The following is a 14,593-nucleotide window of genomic DNA, read 5'->3' on the forward strand; positions in this document are numbered from 1 at the left end:
AATAAAATGTTTAAATAAAAAAGAAAAAACAATAATATAAGCCTTTCTTATTAAGAAACTAGTAAAATATAATAATTAAAAATAATTAATATTATTAAGAAAATAGAAAATCTTTTAACTATATTTTTATTAAAACAATAAAAAATCAAAAAATTATTTTATTTTTTATTTTCATAAATATAAATTAATAATTTAAAAAAAAATATTACATATGGATATAAAAATATCACAAAATATCAGATAGAAAATATTTTAAAAAATATTTATTTTCTATCAATCTGATATTTTTTGCAATTTTTTCACATGTTTTTCTTTATAATATGCAAAATTTTTAAATTATTATTTTATTTTTTTTTTTATATTATAATATATTTTACATTTTAAAAATTAGATTATTTTTAATGAATTTCGTATGCATTTAATTAAAAATTTTTTATCAACGATAATATGTATAAAATTCAATTTTTTTCTGTATATAAGTAAATATTCTTTACAAATAAATGTATAAATATTCTTTTTACTCTAAAAAAATAAAAAGAATCATCGTCATGGAATTTCTCGGATTACGGTTAAATCTCCATTTACGAAATAAGAATCTAATTTCCCAGTTTACTGCAGTACTTTGAAGACAATCTCATGGAATAGGAAACGATACTCTATACCATTCAAAAAGTAAGAATAATGTCAATTATCGAACTAACGTCATCATTAAGACGTCAGCCAATCCATAAAAGATCAATGTAAAAGCAAACTGAGCATACTGAGATCAAGTAGTAGTTATTTTTGTATCACTATTTTCTTCTTATGTAGAATGATTTTATTCTATATTTTATAACAAAGAAATTTACAATTTGTTCAGAATCCGAAACAATGTTTTTTATTCAAATGCAAATAAATAATTTGTGAACTAAGAATAATTTCTGTATAATTTTTAATTTATACTCAAACAGAAAATAATTCCTGTAAAATTTTATAATATTCTATATATGTGTTTATATAACTTTTGTCTTATTTTCTTGATGATTATGGTCGATTTGATATTAACTGGATATAAATTGAAAAAATTTAATAATTCTTTTTTTTTCTTTAAAAACAATTTTATAATCTTATAATGTTAAACTTTAATTTATTATTTTAATTTTTTACAAATTTTTAAAATCATATTTCGATTTCCATTTTACATTTTTAAGATAATCAATATAAAAAAAAATATCGAATATTTTTAATTATTTATAATATTTATTTATTATATAACTAGTTACAAAATTTTAATATTTAGAAATATTCGAAGAATTCTTCAATTCACTATATTAAACTCAAATAACTCATTTATAAAATAATATTGAGAAATATTAAATATATCTCAAATTTTTTCTAAATAACTAAAATCATTTTAATCCTTCTGAGAACAAAGAACATATAACGAATTATTACATCTATCATCATTACTATAATTAATCACGCGAGACAAATGATCCGCCTCCCATGCATTCGCTGACATAATTCTTTTTCCATTGAATTGATTTCATCATCATAAAATGAACTATACTAAATTTCGAGACTAATATTCAAGATATATCACGTTTAATTTCGCAAGTATATCGAACATTATTTCTCAGTTACAAAGAATTCGATTGGTAATGAAGTAAAATGAAAGAAAAAAAAAAAAAGAATTGCGCAATAAAGTAACCAATATTATGACTAATCACGTTATCAGATTGTATTAATATATGAATTCTGGTTTAATAAAATCTGCCATTTTCTAGAAAAATAAAAATTTCGAAATTAAATGCAACTTTGTAATAATAAAATGAAAAATAGTTGATAATACTCTTTTTTCAATTATAGTATTTTTATTTTAATTATTATAATTTTAATTATTATTATTAAAATTATTTAAATTATTATAATAATTATTTAAATTATTATAATTTATATTTTTATATCATATCTATGATTTTTGAATTGTAAATATATTATAATAATTGATTTAGATATAGAAAAGTTAAACGAAAAAATCCTTTTTCTTAAAAATTATATTTTTATAACTTATGAATTGTATTATGTAATTATTAATGTATATTTAAAATGCAAATGTACATTAGTAATGCAATAGTTTTACTTAAAAAATAAAACTGTCTTTATTCATTTTATATAATAAAATAGAAATAAATTAAGTATATTAATAGTTATAAGAAATTTAAAATTAAGATACAAAAATTTACTTTCTTCATTATTAAGATAATATGTAAATTCTAAATGTTATCTTCCGTTTTCTATTCAATTAATATTTTATATATAATATTATATCCATTATTTTATAATATTATAATATTATTTATATATTATTTATATATAACATTATTATAATATTATATATTAATATAATATTATAATATTATAATATATTATTGAATATAATATAATATATATAATATAATATAATATAATATAATATAATATAATATAATATAATATAATATAATATATATAATATAATATAATATAATATAATATAATATAATATAATATAATATAATATAATATAATATAATATAATATAATATAATATAATATAATATAGTATAATATAATATAATATAATATAATATAGTATAATATAATAGAACATAATATAATATAGTATAATATAATATAACATAATATAATATAGTATAATATAATATAACATAATATAATATAGTATAATATAATATAACATAATATAATATAGTATAATATAATATAACATAATATAATATAGTATAATATAATAGAACATAATATAATATAATATAGTATAATATAACATAATATAATATAGTATAATATAATAGAACATAATATAATATAGTATAATATAATATAACATAATATAATATAGTATAATATAATATAACATAATATAATATAGTATAATATAATATAATAATATAATATAGTATAATATAATATAACATAATATAATATAGTATAATATAATATAACATAATATAATATAGTATAATATAATAGAACATAATATAATATAGTATAATATAATATAACATAATATAATATAGTATAATATAATATAATATAATATAATATATATAATATATATAAAAAATTATATAATTATAATTATATTTCTTTTCCCAAATTATCTCAAAGATAAAATGGAACACTTCAGATTATAAAAATTATAGAGATCTATAATATCATTCATGTCATGTCATTTAAAACAATCAAATATACTCTGGCACGTGACAAACTTATAACGTCGCCATCCTCGATTTCTGGCAGACGATCACTTGACGCAAATCTAACAATGTAAATTTATTTTAAAGCATATTTTAAAATCGATCCATCAATATGTCGAACGAATTGATTTATAGCGTCCCCGACTTTTTGTGTCAAATTATTGATCAAAAATAAACCATCGATTGAAACGATGTCAATTAGAAAAGGATCGGAGAAGAATTGCACGATCGAACATGACATCGATTTATGACATATAATATATAATGATTATTCATCCGCCATTTATCGACGAAACATTGGTTTCAAAACTGGTTTCGGAATAGGATTTCAAAGCAATGGAAATTTCAAGTGGAAATTCGTAACATGAATAAAATTACACGTATAATCAAAGGGTATTGTATTGAAATATTTGATATTTTCGAACATTTAACCTAATCTAATTTAAATGCGGAATTTTATCACTTTGTACTTGTCAGGAATATCAGTCACAAATATGGCAATAATCCTTTCATGAGTTTTCATGAATGTGTTTTTCCGAATGTGTAATATAAAAAATTCGTTTTTTTTTGTATTCTTTTTCTTAATGCTTATTATTTTGCATACCATTTATTTATCGAAGAATGAATTATTATATTGCAATTTTTTTTTATAAATTAAAGGCGAATGTTCAAAAAAATAAACTGTTGATTTGGTATTTATATAAACGATAATTAATAAATAAAGAAAATTTATCAAAGAAATATAAGTCTTTTTTTTATGAATAACGAATATTCAAATTATAAAATATTATTCATGAATAGAATTCTTTAATTTATTGAATTTAGAATTGAATTTTCTGATATTGGATTTTTTCTTTTTATCGAAATTATGTTAAACATATATTTTTTTATTAAATAATAATCTTAAGAAAAAATTTGCTAGAGAAAATATATAAGATTAATTAAAATAATAACATTTGATCTCTATACACATAAGTGAATTGAATATATAATACTTTAAATAATTTTTCAATCTTAATTAAAATCTTTCCCAACTTTTCATATTATATTAAAATTAATTTTCATAAAGAATTTAAAGTTTTCTTTTTTTTCATTATAACTTATTATATTACAGCTGCTATACATTATATTATATACTATATTGCATTATAACTGTTACATGTATCTTTTATTTTATGAAAGATATTTACTTTATAAAAAAATTTTTAATTAAAAATATTCTATATAAGCAATTTTTTATGTTGAAAAAAAATTATATAATTATTCTAAATGTTCTAAATAATATTTTATTTAATTTTTAATTTTATTTACAAAGTATTATTATAAATAATGTATATTATAAATAAAGTATATAAATAACTGAAATTTGGAAAAATTGTTTAAAAAAAGACAAAATTCCTTAATTATATAATATCTATTAATAGAATTATTTAATGCATACTAATTATATTATTTTGATTTTAAAAAAAACGGAAAAATATATTATTTTTTTTTTTAAATTAAATCTATATACTTTTTTGTCAAATTAATAAAAATATATAATGTATTTTTTGCTGAAAATTCATTAATTATAAATAAAATATTGTACATTAAAACCAATTATGTTATATATCTGATTTAAAATAATAATAATTAATAAATAAATATTTTTAATGTCACAGAATTTTATTAGTTTGTTTGTCATAAGAAAAGTTATAAAAAAGCAAATAAACAAAAAAATTATGATTATAAGAAAAAATAAATTATACCATTTAAATCTATATCATAAACTAAAAAATTTAATCCTAAATTCAATGAATTAAAAAAGATTCATAAAACCGATAATTTACAATTCGAATATGCTAAAATTTTTCTTTCTTTTATAACTTTCTATCATCTATATTCATTTGTTCTATTAATCATTCATTAAGACATTATTTTTAATAAAACCACTTATATAAAATTAATGAAAAACAAACAATTTATATCATCCTCTTTATTATTATTATTATATATTCTCTTATGCCATAGATACGAATATGTAATTCAATAACTTATTCAAGTTTATATTTTAAATATAAACATAAGGAAAAATTAAATTATAATTTTTGAGATTAATATTTTTGAAATTATTCGAATTTAATTTGAGATTATAGAATATTATTTTATCATTATGAATTGAGTATAAAAAAATAATAATCTTCCTATGTGTTGCTTATTCAAACAAAGAATTTATATCTTTGGTAATCTTGGCTCTAAAAGTGGCGAAATAATCGGCTAGCTAGATAAATATAATAGGAGCTGGTTAATCTTATTAATTTTAATTTTTTCTTGAAATAACTAGAGATATATAACATATTCAGATAACATATTTTTTAAATTATATAGTGCGTTAGTGTAATTGTATTATCTTTCAATTTTCATTCATAATAAATTTATATATTTATATTTGCATTACTGATAATCGGAACAGCCGTTTATTACAAAAAAAGATTAAGAAAGACAAAACTTAAAGAAGACAACTCAATCGAATAAATACCCAGCCATAATTTTCTTCTCTTTCTCTAACTGGGACTGTATATTACATATTTCATTGGACAACTTTATTCTGGAAAATAAGAAGTATATATAGAAGATATATATATATAGAAGAAAACTATTTCTAATTTATCATTGCATAAGATATTAGTTCACTAATTTTTAATAAAATTATACTTATTTATCGTACATAGAAATATGTAGAAGAATTTCTATTAATGTTTATTTTTGATACCATGATTGCATATTTTTAGAGAATTATTATCGTTTATTGACAAATTATTTGTATTATATAATTTTATATTACAAGTAAATATTTTTTCGGTAATTATGCAGAAAAGGATAATATGCATAAAAAATAAAATTATTACATGAAACGATATTTGTATATGATTTGATTTGATTCACTATATATCTATTTTTTGATGAATTTTGATGAAAATCTGTTTAATTGCACCACGCTGAATATAGTGTAAATATAGAATAAATATAGAATAAATATAATTCTCTATATTTATATAATATTATATTATATATACTTATATATATTATATATATATATATTATATTTTCGAATTCAGAAAAAGTAATCGCATTAATATATTAGAATGTTTAAACATGCTAGAAACTAATAAAAAAAACTAATATTGGGAAAAGTGCTTCGAAATTTTAAAACAATAAATAATTTATCGAATATTAATATACATGCATGATTTCCCATTTTCTTATGTAATAGTTAATAATGATTGTGAAATTGTGATAGAAAATTTTATTCTTAATTTTAATTTTTAACAAATTTAGTTTTAATTAGTTTCAATTTTTGATAAATTGTGTAATACATTTTAAATATTCAGAGAGATTAAAAAATATGCAACTAGAATTTTTATATAATAAAATGTAATATATTTGATACAGATGGATATCATAAAAGACATCATATAGAAAATCATAAAGAATTTGAAGAAAAAAATGAATATCGTTAAAAACAAATAAAGTAAATTTGAAATCATTTTTCATTGTTAAAGAAGTGAATGCAAAAATTTATGTTTATAAATTTATATTTATTATTTCTTCAGAATACTTTAAGAGAATAGTTTATAAGATAACTGATAAGAAATGAATTTTTATATTCAAAATTGTTTTTCTCTTTTAAATATTTAAATTTGGAGATTCCAGAAATGTGTTGAAAATAGTTATTGAACTATTTTACAATTACAATAAATCAGTATTTACAAAAAATATTTGAAAATATTAATAATATAATTGAATATTGTAATATAAAAGTAAAAATTGTAAAGATAAAAAAAATTTTATCAAAGTATTAAATCAAATTAAACCACGAAATAATGAAAGTAAAATAACTGAATCTGAATATTAGTTAACTATATAAAATGCCTGAAATTTATTGAATTAGAACGATGATTATAGATAGATTATAGATTCTTCGTATAGAAAAGCAATATAAGTATTTTATATCATTATTAGATATCTACATTGATTCTATTCTTACAAACAATTAATCAAAAAAATATAGTAAAGTCCTTTATTAATAACTAATTAAAATTAAAGAAAAATATAAACATAACATATGAAATATAATTTTCATATAAATTTTATATAAATTATATATAATATATATAAATTACATTTTTAATATTCATTTTTTCTAATGTATTGTAAATTTTAATTAGATTTTAATTAAATTTTATATATTATCGATAAAGAATAAAAATAATTCTACATGAGAAATATATACATATGTTAAATATTTGAATCTATATTATTCTAAATATATGCAAATGAACATTTTATTGTTTATTTATTTATTTATTAATAATTTTAACTATTATATATGAAATATCTATTATATATTCCAAATAATTGAACTAATCGCTTAATTGTATCAAAAATAACGTAATACTGATATATTATTTCAAATAGATCAATATCAGAATTCATTGTAATCATAGTAACATTCAACACTAGTTTAGATAACATGAATTTAGATAGATTTAATCAATCATTTCATCAATGATGAAAATTTTTTTTCGATAAATGAATTTTAAATAAACGAGATTCTATTGCATACAGATTCAAATCTAATTCTTCTTCATGAGATCTTTTTCTTCAAGAAATTTCGTTTGAGACTTCGAACATTTTTATTTGTTATATTATATAAAAACATTTTTGACAAAAACAAACTTAAGATTATCAAATAAAGATTTAAAATAATTAATGTTTTATTATAATCATCATAAAAAAAATTTTTTATTCAAAAAATTCACTTACTTTTTCGATTTTTAGTTCAAGTGCTTGAAATTTCCAGTATCTTTAAACAATTGAATTAACAAAAAATTAAAATTATAAAAAATAATAGATAATTATAATAGATAATTTTCATATTTATTTTATAATAATTGAATAAATTTATTATAAATATTTACTATTCAATTTCGATAATTTCGTTTGTAATTTTTTAATATGCTATCAAAATCATCATACTGAATAGTATTATGAAGTTTAAACTTCGCGATTGTAATTTATTAAAAAGTTAATAAAAATAATTTATATTAAGATAGATTAAGTTATTATTGGAAAAATTATTATTTAACCTAAAATCTTAATCTAACTCAAAAAAATTCAATATAAATCATAATAAGAAATTAGAAACTAAAAATTAGAAATTAAATAAATTTTATTTAACATAATTTATATTAATTTTAATCAAATCAAAATTAAATAAAAACTTATTTAATTGTTAATCGATTTAATGATGTGTATTAGATTTAGGTTAAATTATTTTTATCTTGCTACTATAAGATGATTAATTGTTTATAATAATAATAAATCTGCTTAAAACTAATATAATCTAAACTGTTTAGAGGAAACATTTTTGTTGATAACTTTTTAACAATAACTACCAAATAAAATCTTCATAATACAATTATGATTGTATTAAGGAGGATGATCTTGATAACAATTAAAAAAAAATCATCAAAATCGAAAAGTAATACGTTTTTGCAAATAATTATCACGAATTTCTTTTTGAAGAAATTCATTGATTTCCTCGATCTTGCTTCGAGGCCTCGAAATTTCTCTGCTTTTGCTTGACAAACATCCTTGTACAATTATCGCATATTAATAACCCGATGCAATTCCAGCATCCCGTGTTAATTCCCGTCGTAATCAACGTGCTGTAATAAACTTAATCTTTGTTGAAGTTTTCTTTCATCATGCATCGATGCTTTAACCTGTCACAGGGTTAAACCGGTGTCTCGACTGCGTTATGCAATCCAGTTTTGAAATTTAAAAGGGACGACGATCAAACAATGGTGTAACCTGATCCACCTTATGATTGCTATTAATCGTCTCAATTTATTTTGTGTTGTCCCATTTCGCGTGAACTTCCTTTTCAAAATATATCGATTTACCTGGAAATTATGATCTTGAATGCGAAAAGTACAATTTTGGCTTTGATTCTGATATGATCTGATTCGATATGAAGTTTTGTTTGAATTCGAAATAACTATCGACAAATGGTAGTACAAAAATTTTTGAAAAAAAATTCTTTTGAAAATTATATAAATATAGACTTGATTAGAATTTGGAATAAATAAATAAAATATCATTTTTTAGATTTAAATAATATTAATTAAAAACTTTTTTTTAATTATTGGGATTTTTTTAATAAGAATTGCTTAATACTTTATAATTAGAAAATCAGTTATTTTTTATATTTAATATTGATCTTTTTTTCTTTAAATTGATTGATTTTTGATAACCTTTCAATATGTATTCAGTATTGCAATGTAATTCTGAACAATTGTTTTATTTGTTGGCATTTTTTAAATCTTAGTTTTTAATCTTAGATAACTCATATTTTATAATAAAAAGCATTCATTCATTACATTCACTATAAATAATATTTTTGATTCACCATATCAGAAATGATAGATTACTAATCAGAGATAAGGAATATAAGAAATATCATATCATAAAAATGAAATCTTCATGACAGTTTTTGAGAGTAAAAATAATATTTGTAATTTAGAATTAAATCGATAAAATTTCCTAATATAAAAGATATTCTTATGTATCGGATTACATATTTCTCTTTTGCCTCGTAATCGTATCGTAAGTGAATTTTTAAAATTAATTTACTAGATTTTTCTCTGCATGTTTTAATTAAACATCATTATTAATTAAAGTTCAATGGAAAAAGAGAAACGTGTATTAATTATTTTTACAAAGCATCAAGCTAATAATTTTTTTTAAATATTCCAATAATAAAGATTTAACGATTCTTCAACCATTTCTTTAGAAATCTTTAAAAAAAAAAATTATAAGCTTTTATGATATACTATCAAGGTAATATTTAAAATTCTTTTTAATTTTATCACAATAATATATATTTTTTTATATTATAATTTAATTTATTACAAATTAAATATCTCAATTGAGATTCATAATTCATCAAAGTTATTTCCAAAATTGTTTATAATTTTTATAATCACTATATATATACTCTGATATATTTTTATTAAATTTATTTACAAATTAAAAGAATATTGAAATATATAATGTATAATGTATAATGAAATATATTAAATCACAAAAATATTATTATTAATTTAACAAAAATTAATAAATCTTTAAAAAATTAAGGAAATTAATAAAGATTTTAAACGAATTTTCTTAAAAAAATTTATCAAACTTAAGAAAAAAATGTCATCTTTTCGATGTGATTATAATCATATACACTGAAGAAGTTAAAAATCCAAAAGAGAAATCAAATTTATTTAGCGACTAAATTTAATTTTGAAAAATATCCCATGCAAGTTGATTAAAATACTAAACGTACTCACAGGAATTCAATTGAAATCCTTCTAGTCCTAGCCACTATCGAAGAACAATGGCCGTGTAGAGGATTAGCACTTCACTCATCACCGACTAACCTTGCACTAAAGCTCTCTGTCACCTCAGCTCTGGCAACGATAACAAAACTTATGGACGCGTAGTAGTCCAACATTTTAGAGGCCCTGCATTTGATCAGGGTACGCAGAGAGCGTGCCACCGTGCAATTCTTCACCACTTAGTGTGGGTCATTAACGATGCCCTCGACGATCCTTTGAGATAACTGTAATTATCGTGCACGCACTTCTTATTTTCCCGTCTTGTGAATTTTATTCACATTTTTATTTTTATTTATTTATTTCCATTGGTAGAAGTATAGAAATAAAATATACGTGAGATTTTTGTTTTAATATGTTGTATACCAATTATTATTAAGATATTGCTTTAAATATAAAAAAATGTTAATATATTATAAAAATTTTCAAATTTACGCAAAAACAAAGTTTAAAAAAAAATTTATTCTTTTTTCTTATATATAAAAACATCTTTTATAAGTAAATATATTCGTAATTTAGATTTGGATAGTCGATAAACGTTAAAAAACGATAAAAAAAATACAAAAGTATATGAAAATGTTAGAGTTTATTTATTAAATATTATTTTTATTATTTATACATGTCTTTATGATATATTCTTTAAGTTATATATTCTTTATTAAATAGTTTTTATTAACTTAATAAGCAAATAATGTGTTCATTAGATAAAGCGAAACGAAAATAAAATAAGAGAACAATGAAGATGGAATTTTATTTTATTTTTGATTTGCTCCATCAAATGCAAACTTAAATTACGTATAATTTAATAAATAATATTTTTGTACATTAACTTTTATTTGTTTAAAGTTTCTAGTTTCGAGAATCGATTCTCTAAAAATATTCATAATATAAAGAATATATTAATATTTTGTATTAATATCATGTATTACATATTTATATATTATATATGTATTTTAAAAATGATATAATTCAAAACAGTATATGTTTAAAAAAAAAACAAAAATTATTTGTTATTTTAAAATAATATTATATTTATTATTATTATATATTATATATATTATTATTATATTTATTATATATTATTATTATATATTTATATATAATATATTATATATTATTATTATATATTATATTTATATAATTATTATATATTATATTATATATTATTATTATTATTATTATATTATTATATATTATTATTATATTTATTATAATATTATATAAAATTTATATTATCAAAATAGTTTTTAATTCTTCTAGTCTTTGAAATAAATCTCTTGTAGATTGTGATGGATTTGATATTAATTCATACAGAATTTAATTATATATTTTAAAATACATATATAATATATTATTAAGCCTTGATATTATTTTGAAATTTATATTGGAATTAATTATCATTAGGTATTTATATAACCTTGTAATTCTTGATTTATTATTATTAAGCGAAAATAGGAGTTAAATTTTGATAATTTATTAAAAATAATTTGTATTAAATAACTTAATGAAATAGTTTTTTATTCCATTAAAAAAAATACGTCTGAAAAATGTATAATAATAGATTATTTTACTGTTACAAATATATCATTTGAAATTTTTATAAACATCAAATGAATATAAAATAAATTAAATGAATAAATGAACAATGAAATGAATTTTCAATTGCTCGTTTTTTTTGTCATGAGATTTAGAAATGAATAAACATTTGAGTCTTGTAATTTTTGAAATCAAATCAAAGATATTAATAATTCTAAGATATAATAAATTGAAGTTCTTTATAAAATCAACAATGAATAACATTGAAATTAATAAAATATATGTGTCAAATATATCGTATTAAAACATTGTGTAATTGTGTTTATTATCATTTTACAATAGTATTGTTACACATAATTACTATTTGAATAATAAAACAATTATTATTAGGATGAAAATTTTTTCGAAAAAAAGATTTGATCGAAAAAAAGGATCGAATCGGAGAAAGCTATACGATAAAAGAGTTCAAAAAGAAACTCGGAAATAGTTAGAAATCGGAGTAGAAAATGGAAGATGAACTAGTTTAGTCGTATATTGAAAAATAAGTTGTGAGAGAGAATGGAAAATAGAATCGAAAAATTGTATATTCAAAGTATATAATGTAAATAAATATCAAATAGAACTTTTTTTATAAATATTAAATATATTCATCGTAGATATAAGAAAAAATATGATAAAATATTTTTATTTAAATTTTTGAAACTTATATATATTTTTCATTTATAATTTTGTAACTTATATGTATTTCATAATATAATAATAATAACAATGTTTGATAAATAATATTTATAAATATATTTCAATAATATGTATAATACATATAATAATATATATAATAGTACGTTCTATCAGTTCTCTCATGAGATTTAGCAATATTGATATTTAATCAAATTTATTAGATTATTCATATTATAAACGACTTGGTACAATTATAGATATTAAATAATAAATATTTTCAAATAGATAATGTACACATAATAATTAATTGATTTAATTTGGTATGTACCCAAAATTATATCAAATATATCATTGCAAGAGTGCCATAATTCAACATTTACATTTATTGAGATTTGGTATAGAAAAATCATTGATATTTATTATTTATATTAATAAATTTTGAAAATAAATTTTAAAACATCACTGTTACAACAAATGTGCAATAGTTTAAACAATTGATGTTATTGTTATATTAATAATAAATTATATGATATAAATTTTTATTGCATATTAAAAAAAATGTTAATACAATTATCTTAAAATTAATTCTTATAGATTCTTAATTTTATAATCTAATTTCGTTTTTAGTTTTAAGAAATAAAAAAACTTTTAATGTTTTTAAACATATATATTATCTTGTTTAGATATTTTAAAATTATTATTTAATTCATTTAATATTTATTGATATATTTTAAATAATAATAATACTAATACTACTAATAATAATTCTAATAACAATAACAATAACAATGACAATGACAATGACAATGACAATGACAATGACAATGACAATGACAATGACAATGACAATAACAATAACAATAACGATAATAATAATGATAATAATAATGATAATAATAATAATAATACAAAACAGAAAAAAATTATCCTTCTTTAAATTATGTTTCCTTAATAATTCATTAAATCACATGAAATTAAACAAAATTATAACAAAAATGTTGAAAAATATTAAAATTGAAATCTAAGAAATTGTTTGTGTCCATAAAAAGACACTATATATTTTGAAAAATATATTATAGGTGAAACAATTACTATAGTTACACAAAATATAGTTAATTAGAAAATTATAATTCATTCAAAATAAAACATATATAGATATATTAGTTTTGAAAATTTTTGAATTACATTAAAGTTACATAAAGTTCGAATACTTAAAAAATAGATTAAAATTTCTTTTAAGAAATATTAATTAATATTAATTAATATTAATAATAATTAAGCTTTTTTCATCAAAAGCCCGACTTCGCACTTTCTGAAAATTTTACTGATATCTATAACATTAATTACAAATTAATAATAAAATTCAAAATAAAAATCAATATGAAAAAAAAAAGAAAAATTTAAAATTTTTATTCGATAGTATATATTATTATTAATTAGTTATTGAATTTAATTGTTTAATCTAAGTATTATAAGAAGAGAAAAAATAATAGATCTGGATAGTGATTGAATTCTTTTTGAGAATGTCTTGTAATCATAAAGAGACTCTACAATACACGCAGACCTAGTGGCCCCGATACTGAAAGAGGTCTCCATTGTGCGAAACGTACGAAGATGGAGGTAACATAATGAAACTAACTGGCTTGCTCTGACCAATTAACCAACCCAGCGACAGCATAATATTTAATGTACACTCGCCTCCTTCCCCTA

General features: G+C 18.2%; 1 protein-coding gene across 1 annotated transcript in view; it reads right to left on the reverse strand.

The window, feature by feature from the left end:
- Positions 1-10,719, reverse strand: part of LOC412540 (carcinine transporter) — a 66,048-nt gene extending 55,329 nt beyond the window's left edge. The window contains exon 1 of the mRNA XM_026440175.1: positions 10,625-10,719. The gene's annotated coding sequence lies outside the window, so the exon portion shown is untranslated. The remainder of the gene's footprint in view (positions 1-10,624) is intronic.
- Between the last annotated feature and the right edge of the window lie 3,874 nt (positions 10,720-14,593).

Source organism: Apis mellifera, linkage group LG4 (assembly GCF_003254395.2).
Source record: "Apis mellifera strain DH4 linkage group LG4, Amel_HAv3.1, whole genome shotgun sequence".
Classification (NCBI taxonomy): Eukaryota; Metazoa; Arthropoda; class Insecta; order Hymenoptera; family Apidae; genus Apis; species Apis mellifera.